Below are 17207 nucleotides of genomic sequence, written 5' to 3'. Positions count from 1 at the left end.
CTGCCTCTCTTTCTGCCCCTCCCACTAGTGCTCTCTCTCACTCTCTTAAGTAAATAAATAAACCTTTAAAAAAAAAGAGACATCATAGAAATAAGCATCGGGGCCTTATTAGAAAGTTAGTAGGAATTCACTGACTGCACAAAGGACCACAATAACATGGTAAGTTCTCAAGGAAAGAGTTGGAAGATAAAATGACAACAAAACACATGGCTCCTAACTTCGAGGAATTCACAATAAATCAAATAGAAAGCAAAATACAGGAATGTATACAATCCAAATGAACAGGTAAAAGTCACTACAGTGGTCAAAGCAAAAAAAAAAAAAAAAAATCTTGGTGGCTCTAAATCAATATTCATATATTCAAAGGACCAAAAAAAAAAAAAAAAAAAAAAGTAGGGGAGGGAGCAGAAGAGAGAGAGGGAATTAGACACTGGCACTGAAGACCAATTCATTAATCGGTTATTCATTAATTTTCCTTTAAAATGTTTCATCTGGAGACAGGCCTCCCAGACAAGGAAGATGAGATGAAAAAGAAGATATAAACATCAGAGATGGGAGATGAGAGTCTGAAGTAGAAAAGGCCACTAGAGCTCTTCAAGAAAAACACAAATGTTTCTTGGCCTGAACATTTTTGAGAGGACCATTAAAAACTTTACCAGGTCAAATGCCTTGGGGAAGAATACTAAGGAAAAGACAAAAACAAAAAACAAAACCTGTTTCAATTTCCAATAAACTGGTTTAAAATGCAATTAAAATGAGATGAAGACAAGAAAAAGATCTTTCTCAGGAACTAAGGTTTGTTTCCTTTATGAATGAGAATCATCCCAAGATATCTACAAAATAATAATCTTCCCACAAGGATTACTCTCAGGTGCCCACAGAGCCTCTATCTGTTTCAAGGTGTAGACATAGACACTGCAGTCCAGAAGCAAGGCTTGTGCTTCCCAAAATCTTTACCTTACCATCCTGTGACAGGCGAGCTGGCAGTCAATGAGATACTTCATGTGGAATAAAAAAACCATGAAGCCATATTATATTGTATTACAAGCTGGGTAGCAGAGTGACTTTAGATGAATAACAGGTTACTGTAAAAATACTGAAGGGTCTATCATACTGCACCCTCAGAAAGGAAAGATAAAGACTATGAAGTCAAATAGAGTTCAATATGAAAACAGTAAAGCTCCAATCTCCCAAAAGAAGAGAACGAATAATAGGAAAAATAATCTTGCCCAGTTTAATGCATGGTGATAAAGGCACCTGAAAACTCATTGGTAAAGAACAATTTAACCTTGCAGCTTTATATCAGAGCAAAATCACTTCACCAATATTGAAGGGTTGATCTGAAGACGAGCTGTAGCATTAACAGCCTTTAGAATGGGGGAGGGGGCATGCATCAAAAAAATTCAACAAGAGTTAATTGAGCGCATTGAAGAAAAGAACAACGGGTTTGAGTGTTGCAAATTCTTGCTGGGACCCCTATCATCACCATCACTCTGGCATCTTATTTCTAGACAAGAAATATATTTTACCTTTCTGAGATTATTTTCTGGTTACAAGCCAACCATTATGAACCTTTCAGTGAATCACTGAATAGGGCACTTAAAGGGATAAACAATTATAAAAATAACTCTGTCACAAGTGCATACATTTTATTTTATTTAGTGATGTAATAAGCTTAGGGGCATATATCAGGTCCAAAATGGTCTTGGTCATTAATTTAAGCAATAAATCATAGGTCTTGCCAACAATGACGGCAAACAGATGCTAACAAGGAAATGTATTATTTAATATTGCCACGTGTTATAAAAATGTAAGTGTGTTTAAGACATGTCTTAAATTTTTATAATAATATGCATTTAATACATTACTGTTTTGACACATGCAGGAATCAGATTTATAGGTCCCATTCCGTAGCTTCTTCTTCTGTGAACATGAGAGCGTATTCTGTATTTTTTTTTTAAACAAGAGGGGAACCCTTAAAGTGCATGCTTGCAATAATATCTAATTGGTTGTCTTGCTGTTTTGTAGTAAATAATGTCAACACTGAAACTCATTAAAAAGAATGAATCTACATACTTTGCCGGAATATAAAAACAGAACATTTTAAAATTACAATTTTTAAAGAAACATTATAGTCTAAGAAGAGCACTTTTGAATCAAGTTAGCAACTACTTTTTTTTTCATTCATTTTGAGCTGTTCTGCATGACACCAGACAAAAATATACTAAACTTGATTAATGTGTGAAGTTTAACATTAAAAAATGTGGAAGCAACTAGGTAAGAAAAATCCTACTTTATATCTTCATGCAAAAATCCTAACAATCAAACAGTATCTGAAAACACAAACTAATTTAAAATTGAGTCTATCCAAATTATGCCAAACAGTAATATTCTCCTTCTAATATTTCGTTTCTGATCAGAAGCCTGACATATCTTGCCAGCAGGCTCAACGCTCCTAGGGAAGGGGCTTGTGAGAGAAGGGAATTAGGGCTTAAGGAACTACTCAAAAGCCACATTAAAACAAAACAAAACAAAACAAAACAAAAAAACAAAAAAACCCACGAGCTTCTTTTTTTCTTTTTTCTTTTCTTCTTTTTTTTTTTTTTTTTTTTTTACATCAACAGGATGCCAACCCCACTAAAAGTGTTTTTTATTTGCACATTATTTTGTCTGAGTGTCCGTTTCAATCAACTCTCCCAACTGCCGGCATGGTCTTCCCCCTTTCTTATGTAGGCAAGAGTACATGCTTTAGAACACTTGAAGAGGCAGTGCTTGGAGTATGGAAACTAAATTTTCTTCATTAAATCTACTGAAGCAGATATTAAAAATGCATTTAATATACTGGCAATGGTCGGTGGGCACCGCTGACTGTGACAGGCCGGTTACTGATGATGTGCCGTCAGATGGCCTTCTCAGCAGGCGCCTGGGTCTCAGGCTGCTGAAGGACAGCAATATCTTCCCTTGTGTGTAAGCTCTATTCATCTCCCAAGTATTTACTAAATCACAGGCCTCTGCACACATAGCCTATGTTTCAGCGTATGCTAACAAATGATGGATGGCCTCGTCAATTCATTATGTCCTGAAAGCATGGTTTCCTGCCATTCCAATCATCAAACCTCAGTGCTTCAGAGCTGATCAGTCCCAGGGAATATATTTTGCAGGCTCGATTAAAAAAGTAGAAGTTCTTTCCATTAGAGTCTCTGACACTCTCTCCCGCCTGTTTGTTGCTTCTAACAATTATTTGGGCAGAATATTCACTAAGTATTCAGACAATATAGCACTGACAGATTTGTTCCTCATGTTTGCTAAGGTGTAATTTACCTATGACAAAACAATTGAGATATTTATAGTGAAATTTATGCTTTAAAATAATTTTCCTTTTATGTACAACAAGAAAAACCTTAAAAATATTTTATATCATGTAATACTCTAACACAAATGCATTAGTGGATGCATTTCAAAGCAACTTTCAAGGGAATAACCAGTCTCTAAATCATCTAAACCTTTTAAGACAATAATTCATAAGAGTTCTCTTAATTATAATCTAGATAAAGGTATAAACTACCTAAAAATTCTTCTGACAGTTCCAAAGTTAAGATAACAAGAGTTCAACTTGTCAAAGAAATTTCTTATCTATAGGAAGATATATTTTCATTTCCAAGGTTATATATGTCAGTAGTCTTTTCTTTAAGCCATAAGAACATTTTTATTTTTAGCTATGGCTTATCTATGGAACAGAAAATAATAGCACGCTTATACCTTTCACTCAGAAACAGTAAACTTTATAAATAAACAGACGAACTTATCACAACTAAACAGATAGCTGAGCTTTGAGGAAATGTGGTACTGTTAAAAAGCTAAACAACTTGCTACAAATAATCTCCTGAAAATACTAAAAATTAAAAAAAAAAGTGCCAGAATCCCATTTGCCAATAGCTATGTAGGCTTAGAAGTACCCACAATCAGCATAAACTACGCCATTCACCCCAACCTTGACCTTGAGATTAAGCTCACTTTTATTGTGCACAAAGGTCACCTGTATTAGGTCAAAATTCAAAGTCCCTTGTCAGAAAAGGTTGATATATTCCAACCTTTCCTTCTCCATGCATCAAATTTTTCATGGTAAAGTCATATTCAGCAGACAGTGTATTCAGCAATTTATTGTGCCATTGTAATACGGTGCAGAATACAACTGTCCAAAAAGCTATAACATGAATAAAATATTTATCATGACAATGTACCAAATCTAGACTCCTTATAGACCCTTAACAAATGAAATAAAACTAACCAAGGCTTGTTTTCATACTTCAGAAGAGTTATAAGGCATTGTCCTCAAAATACAATCCATAGTACAATTATGACTTTTCCATTACCTTTGGCTACAGGCAGTACCATTCAATTTTTTAAGTATTATTATATTATTGTTTTTTAAAAACACAATGATTTCTAACCGGTGTTAATACTTAATTTCATTCTGGTCTAAGTAGCTTAAGTTGAAGTATGAAGTAGGTCTAAACCTAAAAGCCTCTCCTGACCTAGAACCTAGAAAATACGTTCTATAATAAACAGGATAGAAAAGGAAGAGGATGAATTACTATCTTGCCCAACTCATTATTATTGCAACAATATGATCAGCAGAAGTGCACAAATAAGATAAATTAAGCAAATTCTCTGCAGGCAGCATTCTAGAATACATTGTAATTAATAATAACCAAAACTTAAGGGGCAGTAAATCTGTTTTCTTTAAAAAGTTTATGTAATTTCTTTGGGTTTATCAAAAGTCTTTTCATAATCAGTAGAATGAATAGATTTTAAGACTGTTTAAAAAAGCACTCATTCTTCAAATGTATTAATGCCTATATTAAACACTAACATCAGTGTTCACACTCATGTGATGATCTGGGGTGTCACCTTGCTAGCAAGGTAAGGCGGGAATGTAAAAAGAGTCCAGAATATGGGAATTTATATTTGAGGAGTAATTAGACAAGAAAATACTTACAAATTCTCAGGTTTTCAACATTCCCACTTACTCTAGGAGGAAGAAGAGTCAATCTAAACCTACATATCCTCATCTGTCATCCCGAAAAATATCCCTTCTTTGTTGCCAGTATCATCTAAGGACTTTACTGGAATTGACCAAAAGAAGGTTTCCTAATATCTTGGGAATAAATGAAAAACACTTTGGAAACCTAGAAAATAAAAAGGCTGGTTTTAGGCAAAATTTTTTCAGTTCTGATGTCCTGAGTCTAATTATCATAAGCACAAATACTATTGCAATGAGCATCCTTAAATCAATAATGGTAAAAATAACAGAAATAGCAAAAATTTATGCAGCACAGTATTAGGAACTATGCTACTCATTTTATAAGTACCACCCATTTCAAATTCATAACAATCCCATTTTATAAAGCACCAAAACATGAAGAAGTTACCCAAGTTCACCCAGCAAGTGAGTCATGAAGGCAGAATTCATATGTCTATTTCTAGAACCAAGTTCTTTAAGCCAATTTATAAAACTGCCTTTACAACAAAAAAACTGAACCGCCTCCTGGAGTTCCCAATAATGGGTTTTGCCTCCTATCGATTTATAAAATAATTAACCATAAGCAGAGAGAGCTAATAAACCACCCAAGGTCAAGCACAGGCTATGACAACTCTGCCAAACTCAATACCACTGGGCCAGCCCACTCATGTGGGCCTATTCCCACAAAGAATTTCTCTTGTCATTCTAAAATGCACATATTCTTGCCTAATGTTGTTAATTTTATTATCCATTTGTTTTAGCTGTACACTGTCAATTACTTTATTACTGACACTTTAAATGTAGAAAAGAAACACATGTGAACATGTGATAATTGAGTCTTTATAAAATTGCACAAAATCAAATTATAATCAACTGGGTATCTTCCCATTTGTTTTCCATTATAATTATAGATATGTTTTATTTTCTTTTTATACTGGAGTAACTGCCAACTGAAGATATAATGGCTAAGCTTGAAGTTTCTCAAAAAAATAATTTCTGACATGATAAAAACCCTCAGGTATACCACTGGAACATTTCCAAATTCCGAGAGAGAGAGAAAAAATCACTGTAATATCCCTAAAGTTAACTAATTAATCTATTTTGAAAGGGATCCATTTTCCTTAAATGAGACATACATACATGGCTTTTTTTCTTTTTTAACCAAGCAGCATTTTCTTCAGGTCAGTTCAATCAAATGTCCATTATGATATGTATCATAATACCAATAATATACCAGGTACTGCTAAGGCTCACAAAAGGCATTCTAGTTCCTGTACTAACTATAGTGGGGAAAAAGAATATGAGCCTTTTAGGAAAAAAAGCTAAAAACAAACAAACAAACAAAAAAAAAACAGAATAAATTGGGTTAAAAGATTTCTGGAAAAGAACTGCTACAAGGCCATAATGTACAATGCAAAAGTCTCAAATCGGTGATGGTATGCAGTGGTGTGAGGGCTTAAGAAATGCCTTTGGTGGCAGGGGGGAGAGCCCAGGTTTGTTGCGTGTTAAGCAATTTATGTGGCGTTAACACTCCCACTGTGGCTGATTTTGAGCTCCTGATGTGTTTGTAGAGTCAGGAGAAGATACTTGTAATAAGCTCTCACAAGCCAGAAAGCTCCAGCTCCAGCACCCACTGGCTGCAGGCCAAATTCAGCCCAGAGACTTATTCTGTTTGGCCAGGAAGCCATCGGCCCAGTGTTTTTAAAAATTCCAACAAATTGATGACATTTAAAACTCAGAGTATTTTTTCTAAAAAGTGAGACAGCTGCTTTCTAGAGACTAAAAGACCTGGCAGCACTGGGCCCACATCCCTGCGCAACAACAGATGGCTGGCGTAAGGTTGTAGCTGCCATGTCAGTGCACAAAACTGTCCTTTCCCTTTGCCACCATCCCTACCAGGCCAGCTTCATTCATTCACTCCTTGTTGGTACCTGCCTGGCCCCTCAAAAGACAGGAATCTGAGATCTCTATTTAAAGAGCACAAAAGCAGAGTTTTATCTCCAGATGTGTAACTTTGTTCAAATCACCGGGTGGCACTCCTCCCTCGGTTTCTGCATCTACATTAACTGATCTGACTAGATGATTTCTAATTACTATCTCATTCCAACTCTCTATAAGTCACTGAATCTAAAAAAAATAGGTGAGGTATGCAGGTTTCTCTGGAGAAACTTTTGTGATTTGCACGGGAAGAGTCTCAAATATATCCACCATAGTGCAAATAAAAATTCAGATGTTATAAATTGGAAGTTAAATGTTATTTTATTTTTATATATGTATTCGAGTTGGCCTCAGGAAATAAAAATCTGGATAATGTTGACTTCACCAGTTAAGAAATGATGTTTGTGAGCTATTTGTTACATCTAGACTGTAGGAATCTGTGGGGGTTTTTAATGCTATACAACGAAGAGTCTCTCACATCCCCAGTCCATTTACTATCTTAGCTAAATGGGGCTTGAAGTGCAAGTTAATTTCAAGTTTTATTAGCTGTCCCTACCAATATTATCAGCAAAAACAAACAGCAGTGTAATATACCTTGAGCAAAAGATGGTATTAGCTTGGAAGAGTTACAGACAGAAATAAAAAAAAAAAAATAGGAAAAATAAATCGCCAGTCTAATTTCACGTAATTGTAGAAATACGCATTTAAATGACACCTTTACTCTCCCACGTCCCATCAACCAAGAAGGCTATCCCTACAAAAAGCTTTATTCCCCTACTAGTCTTAAATATCATCTTATAAATTAGAGAATCTCAGGAGGCTAAGGTGTGGCACAGGCATGAGTGACAAACCACAAAGAGATTTCACTCTGTGTTTCTATTCATCCTGGCACTGGTGTTGGGTACCCATAACACTCCTAGATTAAATATACCCAGCTCTGACAATACCCAGCTCTGAATATCACAAATATTCATGACAAACATAATTTATGAGACTGCTGAATTTAAATGTGAATCTTTCATACCACTAGCCTGATTTGGGGAAGAGCAAGTCAATGAGCTACTAAGTAAGCTTAACCAAACACCCGCATCACAAAGCTTTAGCCCTTTGCCATCCTCTCTAGTGCTGGCTGCCTATTTGGGGATGCCAACAGTCATTAAGTGATAACTCTTGTAAATATCAAGGGTGTGCTATGCCTCCTATTTCCTAAAACAGGATAAATACAAGATTAGAGGGATCCCTGGGTGGCGCAGCGGTTTGGCGCCTGCCTTTGGCCCAGGGCGCGATCCTGGAGACCTGGGATCGAATTCCATGTCGGGCTCCCGGTGCATGGAGCCTGCTTCTCCCTCTGCCTGTGTCTCTGCCTCTCTCTCTCTCTCTCTGTGTGTGTGACTATCATAAATAAATAAATAATTTAAAAAAATACAAGATTAGAGTTTATATCTCATCCTTTCTTGAGCCTGGAGCAATGGACAAGTCTCAACAATAATAAAAATAAATATATGAGAAATATGAGTTATGTCTGAAGGAAAGGAAGGGTGATAATGTCCCATGGATGCTAAATCTTAGTCTTGTATAGGACTACCGCTCCCAGAACAACTTCAGAAAAAGCCCAAACTTTATACAGAATCACTCTAATTAGCAAAGGCCAGCACCTGGTTAGGGAAAGACCCAGTACTTATTTATTTGCCTGAATAACAGTATCAAACAACATGAATCCACTTGCTTTTTCCTCTGCTTGTACTGCTTTCTCACATCCAAAATATTTATTCCCATGGTCTTGAAGTCCTTTCTCTATGTTTAAAAGTTTTCAGACATTTTAGCAGCTGAATCTCAATACTTAAAACACATAAAGGAAATAAGTCTTAAGCTATTTTAACATTTTACTTTGGATAGAAAAATTGCAGAGCTCTCCATTATCTCAATGATACTTCAGGGGTTTATCTGGTCACAACCAGAATACCAAACTAGGTTAAAAGACAAACAAACAGAAAAACTTTATGCACTGTCCCCAAACCAGAAAGAACAGAAAAGATCAGCCCTCAGTAAAGAGAAAGTGCTTGAAAAAGGTGACATTATCAACTCTGTCACTGTTGTGACAAACTTCCTTCCAAGAAGGAAGCTCTGAGTTATGAAGAACAACTATTAACTCTTAAATACATTATATCAAGATGCCTCCTGAAAGGTAAGGATGAAAAGAAAAAGGAAAGTAGAGGCAGGTATTAGTTTCCCAAAGTGGCCAGGAAAAGGTTGGCCTTCTGGCCAGCCACGTACTGTCTTAATACATAAGGCATAGATTGCTTCATGCTGGACTCAAAGCTCATGGAGCAAACCAGCCTACAGTCAGCCCTCTGCTCTGTCCCCTAAGAAATGGAAACTCGTCAATCAATTAGAAGCTGTACCCCAACACCTTTACTGTATTCACTGTGTGCCAGCTCATGATATAAAGGAAAATTTATTCCCTACCCACGTCCCATCTGATCTTCACACTGGTATGTGACATTTCCATGTTTAGGTCACTTTTCCTACTTACTCTGGAAAAGTACTTGTCTATTGACTGTTTTAAGGAAAATTCAACCAATATGGCAAAACTGCACAAAATGTATAATAAAAACATACTGGTAAATTCAGTCAACATTTGCTGCAAGTCAAATAATATGATATTATTACCCTAAACATCTATTGAACATTTTTCTCCTAGGGAGATATATAATCCCTCTTTATTGTCAGTAAACAGATGTCAGTAAACATCTGATAGGAGTTATTACTTACACTAAAGTTTGATGCCTGAATATAGACTTTAAGATGAAGTCCATAATCTAATACCATGGAAATTTCTCCCCTCAAACTAATAAGAAATAGAGTCAGCATGTGGATTCTTCTTAAGATAACATTATGTGAGATTTTCTCCAAATACTCCTTCAGAGAAATCCAGGCTCATCTCACTTTTGCAACCACGCAAATCCAAAAAAGCACAGAAATCTTTTTAAAAATATTTTATTTAAATTCAATTTGCCAACATATAGTATAACACCCAGTGCTCATCACGTGCCTCCCTTAGTGCCTGTCACCTAGTTACCCCATCCCCCCACCCACCTCCCCTTCCACAACCCTGTTTCCCAGAGGTAGGAATCTCTCATGGTTTGTTTCCTTCTCTAATTTTTCCCACTCAGTTCACCTCCTTTCCCCTATAAACCCTTTCACTATTTCTTATATTCTACATATGAGTGAAACCATGATGACTGTCCTTCTCCGATTGACTTACTCCACTCAGAATACCCTCCAGTTCCATCAATGTTGAAGCAAATGGTGGGTATTCATCCTTTCTGATTACTGAGCAATATTCCATTGTATATATAGACCACATCTTCTTTATCCATTCATCTGTCGATGCACCCTGAGGGTCCTTCCACAGTTTGGCTACTGTGGACATTGCTGCTAGAAACATTGGGGTGCAGGTGTCCTGGCATTTCACTGCATCTGTATCTTTGGGGTAAATACCCAGTAGTGCAATTGCGGGGTCATAGGGTAGCTCTATTTTTAACTTCTTGAGGAACCTCCACACTGTTTTCCACTGCACCAGTTTGCCTTCCCCTTTCTCCACATCCTCTCCAACATTTGTTGTTTCCTGTCTTGTTAATTTTAGACATTCTCACTGGTGTAAAGTGGTAGCTCATTATAGTTTTGATTTGTATTTATTTCCCTGATGACAAGTGATGTGGAACATTTTTTCATTAAGGCATCTGATAAAAGCACAAGGTCCTCTATACTTAACCTTAACCTACACCATGACCTTCCAGAAGAGTCTTAAGAGCTAAGCTACAGGGATCCCTGGGTGGCGCAGCGGTTTGGCACCTGCCTTTGGCCCAGGGCGCGATCCTAGAGACCCGGGATCGAATCCCACATCGGGCTTCCGGTGCATGGGAGCCTGCTTCTCCCTCTGCCTATGTCTCTGCCTCTCTCTCTCTTTCTCTCTCTGTGACTATCATAAATAAATAAATAATTAAAAAAAAAAAAAGAGCTAAGCTACAATGCAACAAAAAAATTAAAATCTGAAATCTTATTGAATTAAAAATCATATTTTAAAAGATGACTAAGGGAAATACAGGAAATAATCATATTGTTTCCTTAGGCCACTTTTTAGACCAATTTCTTTTCCAATTTGCACTAAAGATCAGTATAGAAATACTCCTAGATATATTTCCTAAGTATGAGTAATATTTCTGAAGGCCATGTAAATTAGTCATATTTCCTTGGCAAAACCACCAAAAGAATGTCCAGCTCAATAAAAGGCTGGCTTTTTCTTCTAACTATTACTCACTCATTATTCTGGAACTCAGGTGCAACATGGCATTATCAAAAGAATAGAAAATTGACCACATACTGAGAACCAAATATCAATTCATCTGAGAGAACAAAGCAAATAGGAGTAATCTTCCAATTTAAGTAAATCAGTATTAATTACAGACTACAATGTGCTACTGTAATTCTTAAAAATCAATGCATCTGGGTTCAAAAGTTTGTTTTGTTTTGTTCTTTATAAATGAGGTATTAGGTATTACTATCAAAGACTTAAGACAAGTTTCTGATATCTAGGCCATATTCAACTAATGATTAAATCCATGTGTTCAGAGCCATATAATCAACTGATCCGTATCAAAGCAAAATTTTGTTTTATATGTTTCAGGAGGTTACTACTCAGACATTTCTTCTACTGTTGGCCATCTACTAAATTCTAATAATAACAATAATCATATTTATCATCCATTTACCATACTTACCGGAACATCTACACTATGTTAAGTGTTTTACATGGCTTATTTAACTTAATCCTCACCACAGACTTAAGGAACTGAACAGAGAAGAGGGAATAAAAGTAGTAAGAGTAAGAAACTGGAGCCAGACTCTGCCTGGGTTTGAATCCCACTTCTACTTGGTAGCAGTGGAGCTCTGTCCCTTCTTTAAGGCAACTGTGACTCACATAAGAAGACGCAAAGCCAAGTCATTCCCCAAGAACAAATTGTTACAGGAAGCAAAAAACAATGGAATACAAGACTCCCGACGAGAAAAGGGGACAGCTTAAAATGCATCACTGGAGGTGAACTTTATTCAAAAAAGGATAACTGCAGTCAAACAACAGCACCAAATTAAACTAAACCACTCTACACAAATAGAAAACTTAAATAAAATTGTGCTTGTCCCAAACAAGTCCCTTAGTTACTCCACTCCTAACCAGACCAGACCCTAGGTCCGCCATCAAGTAGCACTAAGTCCTACCCTGGCAAATACACAAGAGAGCCAGCCCTAACTCCAGTTCTCAGATAAAAGTAGGTGAGTATCTCAAGAAAATAAACCAACTCTACTGGTTTAAATATAGAGAGCCCATCCAAACAAATCCTTAATTACCTCTAGTGAGATTTCTCTACAAACAGCCTCACATGAGTGAATGGTTACCTAAACTGTGATCCAAGAGTGGGAAAACAATAGATATGGTGGGCCAAGACAAAAAATCATACTTAAGAATGGGGAACACATTCTTAGAAACACCCAAGCCAGGATCCCTAAGGGAAAAGATAAAGCAGTAAGGTAAAGACTCTTATTTACTTAGAGATATATGGTATCAAGAATTTGACATATGACTTATTGGTATAGGCACCAATAGCAACCAAATAACTAATGCTTGACAAGGGAACTCAGGGAAAAATTAAATTTGTGCCAAAAGGCTGTTTACCAGCAAAAGAATTTCCAACCGAGTCATATCTCCTCAATGAAACCCACTTGACTAAACATTCAGGTACTAAGTGTTCCACAAATCCTTTGGTTTCTAATATTCTGTGATTCTAATGTGTCTTAAACTCTTTCCGCAGGCTAGAAGTTATTCAAAATGAATTACTGGAATGTCCTGTTTTCTAAAAAATACTCAAATAGTGCCACAGACATAGCACACAGTGAATGATTACAGACCAAATGCTATGGGAGGTGAATGAACTCTGCAAGTACCAGTGAAAATCATGAGCTGACTGTGCGATGGACTGTTTCACATGAAATGGTGGTAGCAGATGATATTAGTTGAAAGAGCATTCCAGTGAGAGAAATAGAAAATCACCATTAGGCAAATACAGGTAATAACTATTTCAAGAAAGAGCCACTGATGGATGCTAATATCAATAGAAAAGTGTGATATGAGAAAAAAAGGATATTTGCATAGACTCAAAGGATATCCCCACAAAGTAATTATTGGAAAGGGAATAGTAGTAATTTTATAATGGAGAAACTTGGCAGACATTACACCTTAACCAAATGAATAAGGTAAACCTTACCAGCAATAAGACATATGAAGAGTCATGTACCCCGGATATGATGTACTGAAAGGGTACATTAGCACTTCTGGGATATTTTTGCCAAAAATCTATGCCCTCAATCTAATCAGGAGAAAACATCAAGTACAAACATAGGAACACCCTACAAAATAATTGACCAGTACTCTTCAGAACTGTCAAGATCATAAAAGACAAAAAATAATGGTAAGGCACAGCTGCCAACTAGAGAAGCCCAAGAAGCCATGACAACTAAATCTAATGTGTGATCCTGGAATAGAAAAGGGATTTTCATGAAAAAACTAACAAAGTTCGGGGGATCCCTGGGTGGCGCAGTGGTTTAGCACCTGCCTTTGGCCCAGGGCGCGATCCTGGAGACCCGGGATCGAATCCCACGTTGGGCTCTTAGTGCATGGAGCCTGCTTCTCCCTCTGCCTGTGTCTCTGCCTCTCTCTCTCTCTCTCTCTCTCTGTGACTATCATAAATAAATAAATAAATAAAAAATTAAAAAAAAAACTAACAAAGTTCAAAACATGACTGCAGATTAATTAACCAAACTACATTAAAATTAATTTCCTGATTTTGACAATTGTATTAAAGTTATATAAGATGTTAACACTAGGGGAATCTATATGAAGGGCATATGGGAATTATCAAAGAAGGTCACATATGTATATATATGATAATAATAATTACAATTATACACACACACACACACACACACACAGACATACACTGTTTAGGCAGGAAAAAGATGTAAAATATAATCTGATTGGGCTGGGGGCTTCTACCTGAATACAGAGGTCCAGGAAATAAGCTGGGAGATGCAAATCAATGAATGTATCCTCAGCAAGTTCTTACAGTATGCCCTATATTTTGGGGCCCAAAGATTCCATTACCTGTAAAACTACAGAACAGAACAGACTGAGGGTGAACTTTGGAATTGTACAATATTAGACATCATAAAGCCCTATCCCTTCATTTTAAATTTGACGATTATAAAACCAGAGTCGTTAAGGTGACTGCCCCGGCTCCACATAGTGACTTATAAAGACATGAACTTGTAATTTCAGTGAAAACAAAGAAGTTATGGAGAGGTGAAGCTAGCAAGTAGGACCCACAGTCGGGGTTGGGGGTAAAGATGAAGCTAAATCTTTACCTTTGAGTATATACTAAAATACATTTCAGCTAGACAGATTAAATAATTAATAAGAAAGCCTATAAAGAATCTCAAAGAAAATTTAAGTGAAGATATAGTTTCAATATCTTAGGAGAGGGCTTCCTCAGCATAAAAAGAATAAAGTTAAAGCATATAAAAAATAGAACAAGGGGCACCTGGGTGGCTCAGGTCATGATCTCAGGGTCCTGTGATCGAACCCCACATTGTGCTCTCCACTCAGTGGGAGCCTGCTTCTCCCTCTGCCTCTCCACCCACCACAAGCTCTCTCAATTAAATAAATAAAATCTTTTAAAAAAATAAGTAAAATAAAACAAAAAATATAACAATATTTAAAAGCAAACAACCTGCAACAGACACATGTAAAGGATCAACAACCTTAACATATGCAGATCACTAAACAATAACAAATCAATAAACAAAAATATATATACTGTTTACCTTTTAACATTCCAGTATAAAATTAGAGGCAAAGGACACCAGGCAGGTAACTCAAGAAAAAGAAAATTAAATGGACAATAAACAACTGGAGAAATACACAATGCATTATAATAAAAAAATGCATGTTACAAAATGTCACTCTTGATTGATCATATTTTTTTAAAGATTTTATTCATTTATTCATGAGACAGAGAGAGAGAGACAGGCAGAGACACAGACAGAGGGAGAAGCAGGCTCCATGCAGGGGGCCTGATATGGGACTCGATCCCAGGACCCCAGGATCATGCCCTAAGCCAAGGCAGACGCTGAACTGCTGAGCCACCCAGGCATCCCTTGATCGATCATATTAAACATTAAATAATGACACTCTTTAAAGTTTCAGAGACAGATACTCCCATGAATTAGTGGTTTTTTTGTTTTTTTGTTTTTGAGAGGGAGAGAGGAAGGGGACAGGCAGAGGGAGAGGGAGAGAGAAAGAATCTTAGGCAGGCTCCAGGCCTAGCTAGGAGCCCAAGGAAGGGAGAGGGGCTCCATCTCACAACCCCAAGATCAGGACCTGAGATGAAATCCAAAGAGTCAAAAGCTTAACTGGCTCACTCAGGCACCTCAGTATTTTGACAGTTACATTTTTGATAGTAATTTGTCAATATACACCAAAATCCTTCAAAACATATATATATTCTTTGATTTGAAACAGCTCATGATTGTCAAACTGTGGTCATTGGGCTCCAATGGACTCCTGGAGTCCCAGAGACCCTCTTGGGGGTCTACAAAGTCAAAACTATTTTTATGGAAATAGTAAGACATGATTTGCCTTTTCCCCTGTGTAAAATTTCCATGGATAGTGCAAAAACAATAGTGGCTAAAACTGACAGCTCCTAAACAGAAATTAAGGCCAAGCAAACTGTTCTAGGAGTCACTATAAAGTGTACTGTCACACACTTGCAGGACAAAAAAAAAAAAGAGAGAGAGAGAGCCAATTTGGGACTCCTGGTTGGCTTAGTTGGTTGAACATGCAACTCTTGGGCAGCCCGGGTGGCCCAGCAGTATGGCGCCGCCTTCGGCCCGGGGTGTGATGCTGGAGACCCGGGACTGAGTCCCACGTTGGGCTCCCTGCATGGAGCCTACTTCTCTCCCTCTCCCTCTCCCTCTGCCTGTGTCTCTGCCTCTCTGTCATGAATAAATAAATAAAATATTTTAAAAAAACCACAACTCTTGATCTCAGGGTAGTGAGTTCAAGTCCCGTGTTTGGTACACAGTTTACTTTAGAAAGAAAAAAAAAAGTTAGTTTCACATAAGAGTATCTTAAGATTCACTTACTAATTTTATTAAATCTCAACCTTTGAATATGTGTCCTTTTAACATTCTATATGACCAAATAAGAAGCAAATACAAAGCACTTTTACTGCATATCCAAGAATGATGGCTGATTCAAGGGAGAACACTTACATGATTGCTGGTGAGCTGAACTAGCAACTTTTTCCATGGGATACCATTTTTACTTGAATGAGCAATGAACAAAGTATAATTATTTAGATTTGGGTATCTGGAAGACATTTTCCCAAAAATAAACAATGTGAGCCTGTCACTTCAAAGAAAACAACTGATAATATCTGTTGCAATGATAAAATCTGAGCTTTCAAGAGAAAATTCAAATACTGGAAAACTTCTGCTCCCATCACCATAAGCTTGACAGCTTCAAATCTTACATACTTTTCTGATGAGATCAGTGGGGATATTAATGAATGTGATTTCTTAATGCTATATAATGAAAGGCGACATTTGGAAAATCTGCATAACTCACTACCAACATTTTACAAACAATGCATGGATGATAAAAAATCATCCAAAAATCAAAATGCATGGGTGAAAGATTCACTCAAAGTTCAAGACAGGCCAGCAGATCGTAATATAACAGAGTGAAAAGCTCCATGATATGGTTTCACATTCTACATTGCAATTAACCTTTGAGAAAATACCATTTGTTAGGTTTTATGTGTAACAAAAATATCCACAATTACCTAAAAAGCCTATTAAATCATTCTTCTCTTTTCCAACTACATCTGTCTGAGGCTAGGGTTTCTTCATATTCCATAATCAAAACAACATATTACAACAAGTTGAATGCAGATGCAGATGTTTTGCTTCTATTTAAGACAGCCACTAAAGTGATCTGCAAAAGTGTAAAACAATGCCATTTTCTCACTACTTTTTTAGAAATGATGGTTATCAATCATAAAAATATGTTAACACATAAAGGGTTTAGTATCGTCATTTTTAAATAAATAAGAATTTTTTTTAATTTCCCAAT

General features: G+C 36.7%; 1 protein-coding gene across 15 annotated transcripts in view; it reads right to left on the bottom strand.

Moving 5' to 3' along the window:
• Positions 1–17207, bottom strand: part of CDIN1 (CDAN1 interacting nuclease 1) — a 227512-nt gene that overhangs the window by 206878 nt on the left and 3427 nt on the right. The window contains exon 1 of one of the 15 annotated variants that reach the window (XM_038579987.1): positions 14070–14185. The exons of the other annotated variants lie outside the window; for them this stretch is intronic. The gene's annotated coding sequence lies outside the window, so the exon portion shown is untranslated. Of the gene's footprint in view, positions 1–14069; positions 14186–17207 lie in introns of those variants that run through there. 15 annotated transcript variants of the gene reach the window in all.

Source organism: Canis lupus, chromosome 30 (genome assembly GCF_011100685.1).
Source record: "Canis lupus familiaris isolate Mischka breed German Shepherd chromosome 30, alternate assembly UU_Cfam_GSD_1.0, whole genome shotgun sequence".
Classification (NCBI taxonomy): domain Eukaryota; kingdom Metazoa; phylum Chordata; class Mammalia; order Carnivora; family Canidae; genus Canis; species Canis lupus.
This window is presented reverse-complemented; position numbering and strand designations above follow the sequence as displayed.